The 15,267-nt window shown below is 36.6% G+C and overlaps 1 protein-coding gene across 1 annotated transcript in view; it reads right to left on the bottom strand.

Annotated features, from left to right (window-relative positions):
* LOC145292168 (LYR motif-containing protein 1-like) overlaps nucleotides 1-11,919 on the bottom strand; it is a 659,461-nt gene extending 647,542 nt beyond the window's left edge. The window contains exon 1 of the mRNA XM_080138378.1: nucleotides 11,799-11,919. The gene's annotated coding sequence lies outside the window, so the exon portion shown is untranslated. The remainder of the gene's footprint in view (nucleotides 1-11,798) is intronic.
* Nucleotides 11,920-15,267: the final 3,348 nt, after the last annotated feature.

Below are 15,267 nucleotides of genomic sequence, written 5' to 3' on the forward strand. Positions count from 1 at the left end.
GCCAGCAACCATTGTAAAAAAAAGTAATAAAGTACGCAAAGAGTTGTATGCTCAGTCCGTCAAGTCCAAAGTAGCTGAGCAGTGGCTTGGTTCCCACTAGTTTTGGCAAATAGAAAACAGAATCCTAAATAGAAACGTGTGCTCTATCTCAACTATCATCAATGAACCTGAGTTAATCTCGTCAGCATCATACAAAGCCAAACTCTTTGCCAAGAACTTTGCAGCTAATTCTACCCTTTGCGACAATGGCTGCCAACCCCCAATATTTCCTCCTGTATCAGAAAACACGCTATGTGATATAAAAATATCAGTATGTGATGTTACCAAGCTAATAAAAAACCTTGATTCCAGTAAAGCATCCAGCCCTGATGGTATTCCAATTATAGTACTCAAAAAACTTCAACCAGAACTAGCACCCATACATACAAAACTGTTTAAACGTTGTCTTAAGGAGAATTGCTTCCCATCACCCTGGAAAATCTCATCAGTTTGCCCTGTATTTAAGAATTCAAGTGATCGGCCATCCCCCTCTCAGTACAGGCTAATAAGTCTCCTGTGCATCATGAGTAAGCTGCTGGAATCTGTGTTAAATACAGAAGTAATCAACCATCTCAACAAAAATAACCTTCTTAGTGACACACAATATGGTTTCCGTTCTGCTTGATCTACAGCAGATGTGCTTACAGTTATATCTCATAGGATTAGCGAATCTCTTGACGGAGGCAACCTTTCTAGGGCAATTGCTCCTGACATATCAAAAGCCTTTGATAGGGTATGGCATAAAGGTTTACTTCATAAGATCTCCAGCTATGGTACAGCTAGAAATGTCTTCTCAATTATCAAATCATTTCTTTCTGATAGGTTTATAAGAGTAGTAGTTGATGGGCAGAAATCAGAAGCTCACAGTATTAATGCTGGAGTCCCCCAGGGTTCCATCCTGGGCCCAACTCTTTTCCTGATTTATATTAATAATCTTCCAAATCACATCCTTACATCATTCGTAGACATTTTTACTGATGACGCTACCATCTATGGTAGCACATCTAAGACGGTAAACGACCAAGTTCTCTCCGATTCTCTCTCCTCTGATCTTGAGCACGTGGTACAATGGGGAAAGGTGTGGCTGGTTACTTTTAATGCGTCTAAATCCAAGCTTATATCTTTACATCATCAACGCTTTGATACCCATCTGACATCAGTTGAAATGAATGTCTCTCGTCTTGAGGAGGCCTCATGTTTTGACAAACTTCTAAGCTTGACCTTTACTCCTGATCTGAAATGGAACATGTACATCAAATCTGTTGCCAAGGCCGCTGGAAAAATGGTGGGAACCTTCTATCGATCCAGTAGATATCTCACTGCTGATGCAATTCTTTATCTATATAAGAGCCAACTTCGTCCAAGGATCGAGTACTGTTGACACATCTGGGCAGGAGCTGCTAGAAAGGACTTATCCTGCCTTGATAGAGTTCAAAATAGACTTCGTAGCCTCATAGGAGATGTCCTTTTTTCTTCCCTGCAACCTCTTTCTCACAGAAGAGATGTAGCAAGTTTGTCTTTGCTTTATCATTATTTTCATGGAAAGTGCTCGACTGAACTTCAATCTATGGTCCCCCCTCGTCAAATTTTCACAAGAAACACTGGTCTAGCTGAAAACACTATCAATAATTCCCCCACTCTTTATCTGTGTCTAAACCTAAACGTAGATTTCATGAACAAATTTTCTTTCTTAGAACTGCACGCCTGTGAAACTGTCTTCCGTTTTCCTGCTTTCCAGCTGACTGCAATATGGGTGTCTTCAAGTCCAATATATACAAGTTCTTGATGGCCTATCAAGAACTTGTTTACATTAAGCTTGAAGACACCTTAAGGTAACAAATTTACTGAATTTCCATTACTGACAATTACTATATTATCCAATTGACTACTGTACACTCTTTAACCCTTATCCTCGAGTGGCCATTGGGCCTTGATAAATGGTGATGCCTATGAAAAAAACAAAAAATGTATGGTACTTATGCAGAATACTAATTGCACTGAAATAATAACGTTATTATTTATTATTTAGAAACCTATTCTAAACGTGAGAGGATGGGCTTTTTTGTTAATTATTCTGAACTTTTACCTAACAATTTCATAAACAAAAGCTACCGTAAAAATTGAATTTAACTTGAAATTCATGTCTAAAAAAGCACGCTCAGTACTCTGCATAACAACTAAATTTATATAAAAGGTACAAAGTTAAAATCTAGTGTTTTCTTTTTTTAGAGATTTTTTTTTTTGTTATTCTAGCGGGTTTTCAAAATCTCGGTTACGAAAAGTAAAAAATCTAGAGATTTTCTGGAGATTTTATGTCCCCAATCTAGCGGGTTTTGAAAATCTCGGTTGGCAACACTGAATACAAATAAAATAAACGGAAATAAACAATTCGGGACGCGAAAAAGATACAATTTTTTTTTTTTATCAAGTTCCAGTTTTAATCACGCACAATTTTTGTAACGAAAACATTTTTAAAACTATGTAAATTGATCAAGTAATGTTTTTTTTACATTAGAAAAATATTTGTTTTGTTTTTTAGTTTGAAAATGATTTCAACTTTTAGTTTCAACATTCCCCGGCAAATTATGAAAAAAATATTTATGTATTTTATTATTTTAAATGAAAAAAAAAAAAAGTTAAACACTTAAGCAGAATTATATTTTTTATTTGTAACACAAGCCATTTTTTTTAAATTCGGTTTTAGGAGTGTAGAAAAATAAAATGTATACATCTACTTTTAAAAAATAAAATAAGAAAGACGATCCCGTAAATTGTCGACTAAAAAAAAACTTTTATGGCTTTGTTTTTATTGTAACCGGAATTCGTAAACCGGAACCGGATACATGATTTCACCGTCCATAAAAGACGATTTGAGTTATATAATATGATAGATATACCGCCATTAAAACATTCATCATCATATCGCATGAATTTAGAGATTCAAATGTTGGCATTGGTTCCTTCGATATATTTCTAGTCAGAATTATTTCTAGAAAGACATCAACTACTTACAGGAGGTGCCTCGTAAAAGTTGACAACATCCTAAGTGAAAGTCATTTTTGTGGGAAAAAAACTAGATTCGAACTTCGTACATCCAATTTCTAAGTCCGTGTCACTAACCACTGAAATATCGTAACCTCGCATTAAAGCATTAATTAAATTAGTGCGTAATACAACACTTATTTAAACAAAACCACAATAATTGAATCGAGTATTGAAATTAAGAAATTATTTAAACCTGTAAAAAAAATTATGCTAACCCCCTCTCTCTCTCTCTCTCTCTCTCTCTCTCTCTCTCTCTCTCTCTCTCTCTCTCTCTTTCTCTTTGGGATTAAAATAAAGCCTTATGCCAAGAGAGAACACCGAGGAAGATTTTACAAAGTATTCAATGAGGATATTAATTTGGAAGGAAGGCTGTTTTTTTTTTTTTTGTTTTGTTTTTTCTTCTTCAATAATATCGTTGGATGTGCGTCTTAATTCCAGAAATAAAAAATAATAAAATATGTTGTTCGGGGCTGGCAGAAGTGCATGGAGGTTTTAATGAATTTTTCTGGCGATTTCGATAAGCTTTTTTTTTTATTATTTATTTATTTTTTTTTTTACACGCCTTTACCCGAAAGAAGGCATATCGCCACTTGGACGTAAGAAGCTACTAATTGAGACCATGCCCAAGAAATATTAACAAGATGTTGGTTTACATTACATTTGAACTGCATGTCAGTACAGCTAAGGTAGCAAGTAACATGAAGGGTATTCAAAAATCTAGCTCTTCGAGGGAAGAATCTATTATAGTAAAAAACTTTCGGGTATTTAGGGACCTCAACAGTGAAGGTGTGTAATTTTGTTGCTAAGCGGGTCTGTCGGGGATATGTACGTTGGGGGCACAAGTGCAATGAGTTCATCAGAGAACATTCCATTAAAATACTTGTAAAACAGGCGCAGGGATGCAACATTGCGGCGATGGGACAGAGGTTAGAGCCTAGTTGACAAAGCGAGAGTGACACTTTTTTGGACCCTACCCAATGGGGAGACTAGTGGTAGATGCGCCAGCCCAGATATGGCAACAGTACTCCATGTGTGGGCAAATGGTGGCCTTGTAGAGATACAGGATACTTTCAGGTGTGAGTAGTTTTCTAGCATGATAGAGGGAACCCACCTTCCTTGCAGCAGCCTTCACAATGTCCTCAATGTATTTGTTTCAGTTCATATTTCCTGTGAATGTTAAGCCCAGGAGTTTGAAGGAAAAATTCTCAGTTATTTATCGTGGATATCAGTGGTTGTAGATGATTTTTGTAGTTTTTAAAGAGAGCGACTTAGTCTTGTTCGTTTGTATTAAAAATGTTACGTGAATTTTGTCTAATGTTTTTTTGTACTTGATTGTATAAAAAAAATAAAGATAAATATTTCATAATACATAATTATTTTTTTTTTTTGTCTGTTCAATATAACAGCAGACGACGAATAACATTAACAATTTAGCTTTATTTACAAAATCGACAGACAGCAGTAAAATGACGCAGTGGTCGGCATTGAGATATTCGTTGGGTGCGGGCGGTGCAGAAATGTCTTCACTGCTTGGTCACTGTCGACTCTCTCTCTCTCTCTCTCTCTCTCTCTCTCTCTCTCTCTCTCTCTCTCTTCGTTATCAGCCATTGTTATTTAGATTTTAACAATCGGAATTCGATTGTCTTTTTGTTTTGGTTACTGACGCAATTCCAATCCAGGTTAAAATGTAGGACGTCCTATTGTTTTTATTTTTAGGTCCTTTTTTCATGGCTCCAACTTTCGATCAAAATGTAAGCTGACGCTATCATTCCTTACATTGCGTGTGTGCACCTACATCCGTTATTTTTTAGCGTTGCTCGTCATATATCCAACATTATGATTTTCATATTTTTCAGTATCGTCTGGAACTTTGGTCTGAATATGAAAACAATTGATTGAACTGTAGATGGTTTTGTAGCAGTTACAAACAAAAGACCTATTTTCCTTCTCGAATCAATGCCCCTCTCCTGCTGAACGATTCGACCGCACACTGACCGATCAACTGGCAGAGCGTATTCATTTATCTGTCCTCTAAGGAATGTCTTTAGCCTCTTTGCGAAACCTCGGTCAGCCAGCAGAGAGAATCTAGTAAGCATTAAAGACAGACCTTTCTCCTCTCACTCCCCCTGTCCTTGTCCATTGGACACTCCAGCATAGATGACATTCACTGAAGATAACTGCTGGCCGACCTTGAACACCACAAAGAACTTCTGGCCGAGCTTCGACATCTAAAGAACATTCTACTCTTCCTTTTTCTCAAACGGATGCAGTCAAACTTACGACCGTAAAAGTAAACCTTTTGTTGTTTTGTTGTAAAAGAGATCTTGTTGTTTATTTCGTATTACGTGTTTAACTATTAAGTAATTTTCAGGAGTGACATCACGCATATCTAAATTTACATCATTCCAAGTGGACAGTATTTATAAGGTAATTTTACTCTCTGTACCTTCCTGGTGAGTGCTTCAGTAGTTCTCTCTCTCTCTCTCTCTCTCTCTCTCTCTCTCTCTCTCTCTCTCTCTCTCTCTCTCTCTCTATCTATCTATCTTCGATCTTTCCATTGCTTTGCGTTCATTATTTAGATGAGTATTTCCGCACCCAAGGACTTTTTTAATATCTTGAATGTGCTCACCAATGCCGTTCATTATATACTACTAATCTTCTTGTCGATTCCAAATTTTCCACAGAGTTTAGGAACTATTCCTAATGAGTAGAGTAATGCATTTCGTGTTCTACATAGTTCCAAAAGTAAGGCATCCTATTTTTAACTAAAAAAGTTGAAGATCTACAAACGCGGAAGTGGTACAATTAAAACAAGCAGCCTTTGATGCTCCAGAATTTATTTTATATAGTCACCACCAGTCTCAATGCACTTTTGCCAGGAATTCGATGATGTATCTCTGCTTCTAACACACGATCATGGTAGGAGTTGCTTTCTAAGAGTCTCACTCCGTCAATACCCGCAACAGAGAGATGAAACTTTCAATTCATAAATGCATAAGTACAGTCATCATAACACTGCAATTTGCAATCCCCTTTTACTTCATTCAAGCGGAATAAAAATAGGAGGCATTACTTTTGGAACGCCCCCGTATACTTTTTTAGCTACTTGGCAATTTGAATACATTTGTTTAGGTTCTCTGCCTACTTAATTTTCACTTTGTGAACTGCCGGGACGACAGAACCTACAAATTAGAAGAGGTTTCTTTTTGGGGATTGATTTTGTCTGTTTGTATTTTCATTATGATTTTCGTTTTTAAATACCGTTTCCAGTTTTCTTTTGTTTAAATATGAAAATAAATAATACAAATGCTGACGTTTACATAGTTCCCAGTCGACTGTCTGCTTTGTATTTCTTTTGGGCATGTTTCCTACGTGCATTTATATGATTTATCGTTTCGTTTCCGTATCCACATAGTCTATATTTATTGTGTTCCTAAGTTGTGTATATTTTGGCTCGCATTGTTTTTTGCGTCTATCAATAGCGATTCCGTTTCTCTACTCCTTTATGCAACAAAGTCCATATGTCTTTGTGAGCTTTTTTTTAGTAAGTCTAATACAATATCATCTATTCCATTATTATTGAAGTTCCCGTGTCAGCCGATCACTAGGCTGTTGTCTCACTGATCACCTTACAATCGTTAAACCTTATCCTCGAAAGGCCCTCGGGCCTTGATAAGTGGTGACTCCCCTGTAAAAAAAGAACTGAGTTCTCGCACCAGCCGTTACTAGTAGCTTCAATCTGATAGTAGGTGTTGGTTTTCTCTAACAATAAACCGCCTCCTCAACATTCCAATAGATCCCATCCCTTTCCAGGTGGTGTCAGAATCATAATCCACTCTGATATAAGCCGGAAGGTTTGTATCAAGTGAGTATAATCAGTTTGAAAAGAAAATCAAAGCCGCAGTCAATTCAGCCAGGCCGACTGGAATTATTTCAAATAAGAGAAAACCTCGGCTTAACTAAGAGTCCTAAACCCATCTGTTGTTTACGAACGAGTTGAAAGCATGTGCAGGTGTGGGATGATTGAGGTCGGTCGATCGAATGCGGCCATGCGAACTTCTTCGTAAAGAGGAGAGGACAGAATGCGGGGAGGGGGAGGGGAGGCTATGTAGAACAAAACCCGGCAAGAAAGAAGGTGTCAAAACAAGTTTAGAAAAATTAAAGGTTAACGTTTTATAGAATAAGAAGAGACGTGAGGATAAATGGAAAAATGTCAGTGAATATGTGAGAGACGCATGCGTGATAAGCCTCTTCCGGCTATCATTCAGGACTACATTATCTTTTATATATATCACTCTACAAGCATATAAAAGAAACTGTGTGTGTGTGTGTGAGAGAGAGAGAGAGAGAGAGAGATAAAGCGAGATAGTGTTCCCCGTGGACTCGAAAATGGCTGGACCGATTTTTATGAAATTTCACACAAAGGTACTTTATATGCCTGGCAGTGTTATTAGATAGTTTTTTATTTGCATCGGAATGTCTCCGATAAGTATCGACAATCGTAATAATCCGATGAAAAAAGGAACAGGCAGATTTTGACCAAAGCTAACACATTACACAGCCTTACATAACAAATTCATTTGAAAATTTGTATTGTTACACAAGCCGAAAGGTCCGACATATAAAATCAACAGTATGTTCTTCGATATGACAAGGGCGTGTTCGAAATGAATGTTTCTGTTTAAAACACAACTGAACCATGATATTTAACTTTTGCACTTTTAACATTAATTCAAGCCATTATATATCCAAAGTAATTTTATAAAACAACAATTGCTTCTCTACATTGCAAATTAACCAACAATGTATTGTGGACTAAGTAACTAGTGAAGTGCATGTGAAGCTTTCTGCCGGTGACCCGCAATGGGTTCCAAACTAAAGCAGGCAATTAATCGATTTGATTGAAAGTTGTGCAATTTCACCGATTTCGATGATAATAAAAATATGATCATCAATCTATCCCGGGCAGCGTCGGGTTTCCCTGCTAGGATATGTGTGCGTGTGCGTGTGTGTGATATAATCTTGATTCATTTGATAGCCAATAACCGCTGCTTTCAATTAAATAAGTGTTGCAATTCAGATACAATCACTTTAACAAAAGAAAATATTGTACCTATTTACTATGCCTCCCCACGGGACAGAGTTAGACACCAGGGTCGTTTTTTAACGTGGAGAAAAGGTACAAAAATAAAAATTGTCTCAGTCGTGAAGGATTTCTCCTACACCGAAAGAGAACAAGAAAATGAAGTGCAGCATCTGAAGAAAAGATACTACACTTTGATCTTGACCAAAAGGCCAAGCAATTGTAGACGTAATGTTTTATATGAATTCTTAGCTGCAGAAAAAAAGTCTAAGCAAAGTTTCACTTTTGATCGCAGTGTTAATATGTTCAAGAAAAAGAATATAAAATTAATTATATTTTTTAATCAAATCAATATTAAACGCACAGTATTTTTTTTTTATTGTTGCAATTGTTTTTTTATCCGGACTGTGCTATGTTATGCACTGATGAGAATGCTTGGTAACAGCGTCTCTCACATATTCACTGACATCATGTACTAAAATATAAATGTGTATATTTATAAAAAAAAACTGTAGAAAAGATTGTTTGTGAATAAAATATTTTTTTAATAAACAAGGATTATATCATGTTAAATTAAAAACTGTACTCGTATTATACTAATACTAGACTTTTTTGCCCGTTCAAAACGAGAAAAAGTTATAACCCGTTGACTTAAAATGAGTGGTTTATGCCAAATTGATGACTGAATATGATGAAATTGTGCTCATTTTTAATTTGGTACATTATATAGTTGCCATGTTCATACGCAATGAGAAATATGCTAGTATTCGATAAGTGTACGGCAGTCATTAGAACAATAGTATAATAATCATTAATAGTAGAAAATTGGTAAATTGGATTAATGAAGAGGCAGCCCATCAAATCGATAATGGAAAACATCTGATTAAAGAATGAACAGTCTGATTCTGATTAACACTCTTATACACCCTAACGTTAGAAGCAGTGCGGCACAAACACGTTGACACACCGGTTCTCGCCAGATCACCGAAGTTAAGCAATGTTTAGCCTGAGCAGCACCAGGTTGTTGACCATTTGAGAAGGCTAGGCGCTGTGCGTACCTTCTGGGAAGATTGGACGTGGGGTCAGCACTCTCACCCTGTAAAAAGAACTCCTCGCTACAAAAACATCTACAAAAAGTTGTAGATGGCCTATGCCCCTCCAGGGGCTCAAGGTTATGAATGGATGGAGGGTTACAAGTGCATTTGAGAAGTTTTATCACTACACAAGCAGAAGGATCTGGCGTATAAATCAGCAGTAGGATCTTTGATATAACAGGGGCGCTTTCAAAATGAATGTTTCTGTTTAGAGTACAATGATTCTTGACATTGACATCTTAAACTTTGATTAAAGTCATTATATTAAAGTAATTTTATAAATGTAACAGCGTTTTCTCTATAGCGCAAAGTAGACTGCAATGTATTGTGAACGGAGTCACTGCGAGGAGGCACGTGGGCTTCCTCCAGGTACACAGCGGTGGGTTCCTGACTAAAGCAGACAATCAATCGATTTGATTGAAAAAAAAAACCCCCGGGTGATTTCACCGATTTTGATGACAATAAAAGTATTGGAAGTGTGGGACATTCGTTGATCCGCATCCGATTCCGAGCAACGTTGGGTCTCCCTGCAAGTTGTTAATAGATAATAAAAACGTAAATATTAGATGTCAAATGAAGCAGATAATCTGACCAACTTTCAGTCACCTTTCGGATGACCAAGTTCGATACTATTCTAAGTTTCTCACTGTAATTTAAGCATTTTATGTCTGTGATATTTCTGACGCGCTGTTTGCATATAAATCGGCAATTTTATTTTTTTACAATGTTAAGAAATCACAGACTTATCAATATAAGAAAAGAGAATTTCTTAAAAACTAAAATAGGTAATATTAAAAATATATCAATGCAGAATTTAAGAATCATATTTTTAAAAGGATTTAAGGTCAAAGAAAAAATAAATCATCTACGTTTCTCAGAAAATTATATTAATATCGATGTGTTACAGACCTCGTCTGTTAGCCGTGGAAGTAAAGTATTTACTTTTTTTTAATTGGTTCATATCAGTAATGTTAAAATCGTGACACGCAAGGTTTTCTGATTCGCACGCATGAATTCCAAAGATAAATAACATTTACAAATGTGTTCTTAGTTTCGTTCTTTTTTTGGTCCCCCAACAAAAGAAGGGTGGACCTGTAAATTCACCCTTGTCCGTTCGTCTGTCCGCACTTTTCTCAATAACTACGCCTTGGAATTTTTTTAAATTTTGCACAAACATTAAACATGAGTAAAAAATTAACGGAATGGATTTTCCGGGAAAACTCCTGTTGCCCCCCTTGGGGTGCCTTTCGGGTTAAAATGGCTAACATTGACACGTTTGTGCTTCTTAAAGAAATTTATCTCTTGGAGTTTTATAAAACTTTCTGAAAAGTTGTAACTAACTGATTTTATATAATTTTGTTTGTCTATACTTCGCGATAACTCTTGGGTGTGCCCCTAGGGGTTCTTTTAGAGCTAATAAAACACTCCATTTTTAGGGGGACTATTTTACCGTATTTGTCTAATGTTTTCTATTTATGTCTATTTAGCAGTTTTGCGTGGTGCTGAACTCAAATTTAAATATATTAAGGCCTTGAGGACTTTTGGGGCTAAATGGGAGAAGCAAATGATAGACTTAGTCATTTCTTTTTTGCATGCTGTAGAACTCAAATTTACATATGTTAAAGCCTAAAATTGCACCGTTTGTTCATTTTCACCATTATTTAACGTGTCCTGGGGATTTTTAGGGCTAAATTGTGGGGGGGATGCTGAACTTAGTCATTTGTTTATGCCTCGTTCACTGTTCACTCACGGGGGACCACGCGTGCTTCACTTGTTTTATTTAAGTTTACTTGTCGTAAATAAATTAAATTGTAAATGAACTTTACTTGTGTTTTTTTTTGTAAATTTTATGCAATTATTCTATTTAAAGTGTATCCTTTAAAAACAATAACATATTAACATTAAAACCCACCAAAAAAAATGCATCATCATTGACAAACCAAATTACACTTTTGTGCAAATAGAGGTTCAAAGTAAGTAAAATTTTAATATTGAATAGAAGAGACAGGTCAGGTGATTTGCTTTCCACGACATCCGCAGAGACGAACTCCAAATGATCTTGCAAATGATTCTGGTTTCGCATTATCAAATCAATTCCACTCACGCACAGATAGACTGAACAGACGCCAACTATTAGCTATACGAATAGAGAGTAGGCTAACAAGACAATCAGGCGAAGACAGAAGATAGCCAACAAACAGTTATGCTTCCAACAAGCCGACCTCGACGCGCACATATGATAAGATAAGGTCAAACTAACAATGACCACACACACACACACACACACACACACACACACACACACACACACACACACACGCGCGAGTCTCGATGAGCAATCAAAATCATGTGCTAACTGACCGAATACTACTACCGTCGCACGAAGGAAAAATAATTTATTTACTGTCCAGAACATAATATTTTTCATACGCGGCCGGGAGTCAGCAGATGAAAGCGTACACCACATAACGTCATGTACATATCGACTGTTGGCTAGTTAAAAATAAAATAGCAGAAGAACTTTAATAAATACTTACTTGTAGTGGAAAAATATTAACATAGACTGAAAATTACGGAAATTAATCCAGTATAAGTTAAAATTATATCCGAATTTCACAATTCAATGTTGTAGTTAATCAAGGGAGATAATGCACATTTTTACTATTTTGGAGATAATCTTGTGAAATGAAGACAAATGACAATTTAAAACTTAATTCACGCTATTTTTATCTTTTTTTATATATATTAAAAGCACTGAATAAATTTCCGCAAATTTCAGTGGACGTTAATATTTTTCCATCACAAGTAAATATTTTCTAAAGTTTTTTTTTATGTTATTGTATTTTTGAACTGTGGAATACTGTTTCTCTGGCCAGCTTCCAGTTGAATGCAGCATAGTGACCTCCACGTCCAGTCAAATTCTATCTAATTTACACCATTAACGATTACTACGCTACCACCTTATACTCATTAACCCTTATCCTCGAGTGGCCTTTGGGCCTTGATAGGTAGTAATTCCCAAGTAAAAAAAAAATAAATAAATAATAAAAAACTACGATATTGAACTAGGGAGTCTATTAATACAAATGACCAACTATTTCATTTTATTATAGATACAGAAAACAAAAACGTTTGTAAAACTAGAAGACAAAATCTCATTCTAACATTTAAAAGAACTCTATTGAACCATCTTCGTTGGAATGGAAGAGAAGGTATCAATAATTAAATAGATCCATAAGTATTGGCGACGACAAAAGGTTCCTGGGTAGAATAAATATCCGGTATGTAGAGAACAGTTATAAGAATATTTGTGTGTACACACAGAGTCAAAGTCCATGCCAATGCAGGTGTTTGTTACATTAAGTTCACGTATGTGTGGTCGTAGCCATGTCAGATCTTTGAGGCTTCCTGTCGAATCTCATGATCAGACAACCTGGAGCGGAGTACTCCCAAGTGAGAAGTTTGGGTTAGTCCAAGCAACGTCGATAAGTAGTTGATAGTTTATATCCATGACAAATAAGACCCTACCTGAGAATTCTACCTTCAAGCCCGTCGGCCTAACATTTGCGGGCAATATGAACTTGAACAAATACATAGAGGACATTGCAAAGGCTGCTGCAAAGAAGGTGGGTTTCCTCTATTGAGCTAAAAGACTACTCAGACCTGAGAGTATCTGTATCTCTACAAGGCCACCATTCGCCCATGCATGAAGTATTGTTGCCACATCTGAGCTGGTGCATCTACCGCTAGTCTCTTCCTCTTAGATAGGGTCCAAAAAAAGAGTTGTCAATCTAATCGGTCCCACTTTATCAACCAAGCCCCAGTCCCTGTCTCATCGCCGCAATGTTGCATCACTGTGCCCGTTTTACAAATATTTTAATGGAATGAGTTCTGATGAACTCGTTTCACTTGTACCCCCTCGACGTACATATCCCCGATAAACCCACTTAGCAATAAGATCTCACCCCTTCACTCGTGACGTCCCTAAATGCCAGAAAGTTTTCTATTCTAATAGTTTCTTCCCTCGAACAGCTAGACTTTGGAATTCCCTTCCTGCTGCCTGATTCCCTGGCTGTACTGATATGCAAAAGTTTAAATGTAACATAAACAAATATCTTGTTAATCTTTCCTAGACATGGCCCCAAATAGTAGCCCCTTACGTCCAAGTGGCGATACGCTTTGTAAGGTGCGAACACGAGTAAAAATAAAAAAGTGCACGCTTGTGATTAAGAAAAGGCAAGAATCCAGTGATCATACCCTTTTATAATCTTCTCCCAGGTTCTCAACTCGGCTGAGAGATGGCCTCTGATCAGTACAGACTAGAAAGGAAGTTAAATGCTTTCACCAATCAGCGCCTAGCTTAGAAATTAGGTGTAGATTCAAAATCGTTATGACTGCTAATTGTAGATTATATTTGTAATACAGTTGCTACGCGCTGTTCTATACATTTCCAAAAGTCTTTACGAAATAATCAATTTGTCTACAAAACTGTGACATTACTTTGAAACATTACTTCTGAAATGAAAACAAAACGACTCTACTTAATACCGAAATATGCGAACTATTTTCCGCGCGGGTCAACACCCAAATATCTCTAGAAAATGTCGAGTTCTCCATGTTTCTAGAACATTCCTTCATAGAAAGTAAAGTTTCAAATGAACGCAACACAAAATGTTGGCATAACACTTATAAAAATACCAGCAATGTTCAATCCAACTAGAAGTAAAGACTCAGTTTTCTGCATGCAGTAGTTTTTGAAAACAACAACCTTAAAACATTCTCCGATTTCAAGCACATTTGTTGTTTTTGTGTATTTCGCATCTGATATAAAACTGCCGGATATTGTACTGTAGTTGACTCATGCACAAATCGCTTTTCTTTCTATAGAGCAAAGGTCGTCATACGTTTTACATTTTTTTTCTTTTTTTTTTTTGTGTATCGTGGGCCTGATATACTGAAAGAATGACGAACGCGGACTGCATAATTCTTTTAATCATCATAATATCGTATGAATCCGAGCATTCTATTGTTGGCATTGGTTTCTCCGATATTTTTCTAGTCAGAAATTATTTCTAGAAAGACATCGGGTACTTACAGGAAGGACCACGTGAAGTTTGCCAACATCTTAAGTGACAGTGATTTTTGTGGAACGAACTGGATTCGAACTTGGGACATCCAGGTCGTCAGTCCGTGTCGTTAACCACTTGAGCACCGTCACTTCCCATTCTCTTTAGTACTTGCAAGCCAGAACTAAAGCTCTTGAAAGAAAGAGGAAACACTAAATTGAATATTCCGTGGTAATTATGGATAGTTAACATGCAATGCAAAGGGAACAAGGCCGATAGCCATTAGTCGCGTGCTCTCATGTAATGAATGAATGCGTGAATGTAGGATTGACATAAAATTCTTAAAGATAAACTAAAATGACCGAAAAATAGGCTGAAATGACTTAAATAAATAAAAAGTAAATGACTTAGAACGACTAATGAATTTAAGGATGAATTGAATGACATTAAGAATGACTTGAATGCTTAAAAAATAACTGGAATCCTTCAAAAACAACTCGAATTATCTCGAGAATGATTTGAATGGCTTTGAGACTTACTGGTTGTAAGCGGGTGATCATTTTACATTAAATCAATACAGAAAAGTGATCCCCCACTTTATATCACAATAAGTACAGCATATAGTAAGAACATTTGATCTTGGCCAAAAAGCAAAAAAAAAGGTATTTATTTGCTCTCTCACCGAGCAAATTAGGCACAAGGCCGATTTTTAATGTGAGGAGTGAAGGGGAAATGGGGACCAACTCCCCGGGGAGTAGGGGAGCTGGATAGTGACAATTGGTATGAAGGGTTGCCCCTACATTGACCAAGGTCTTATATGTGGGTTTTTATTTATTTGCTCCCCCACCAAGCAAATAAGGCACAAGGCCGATTTTTAATGTGTGGATTTAAGGGGAAATGGGGACCAGCTCCCCGGGGAGTAGGGGAGCTGGATAGTGAA

The sequence above is a fragment of the Euprymna scolopes genome, chromosome 13 (genome assembly GCF_053919585.1).
Source record: "Euprymna scolopes isolate OS-2025 chromosome 13, ASM5391958v1, whole genome shotgun sequence".
NCBI lineage: Eukaryota > Metazoa > Mollusca > Cephalopoda > Sepiida > Sepiolidae > Euprymna > Euprymna scolopes.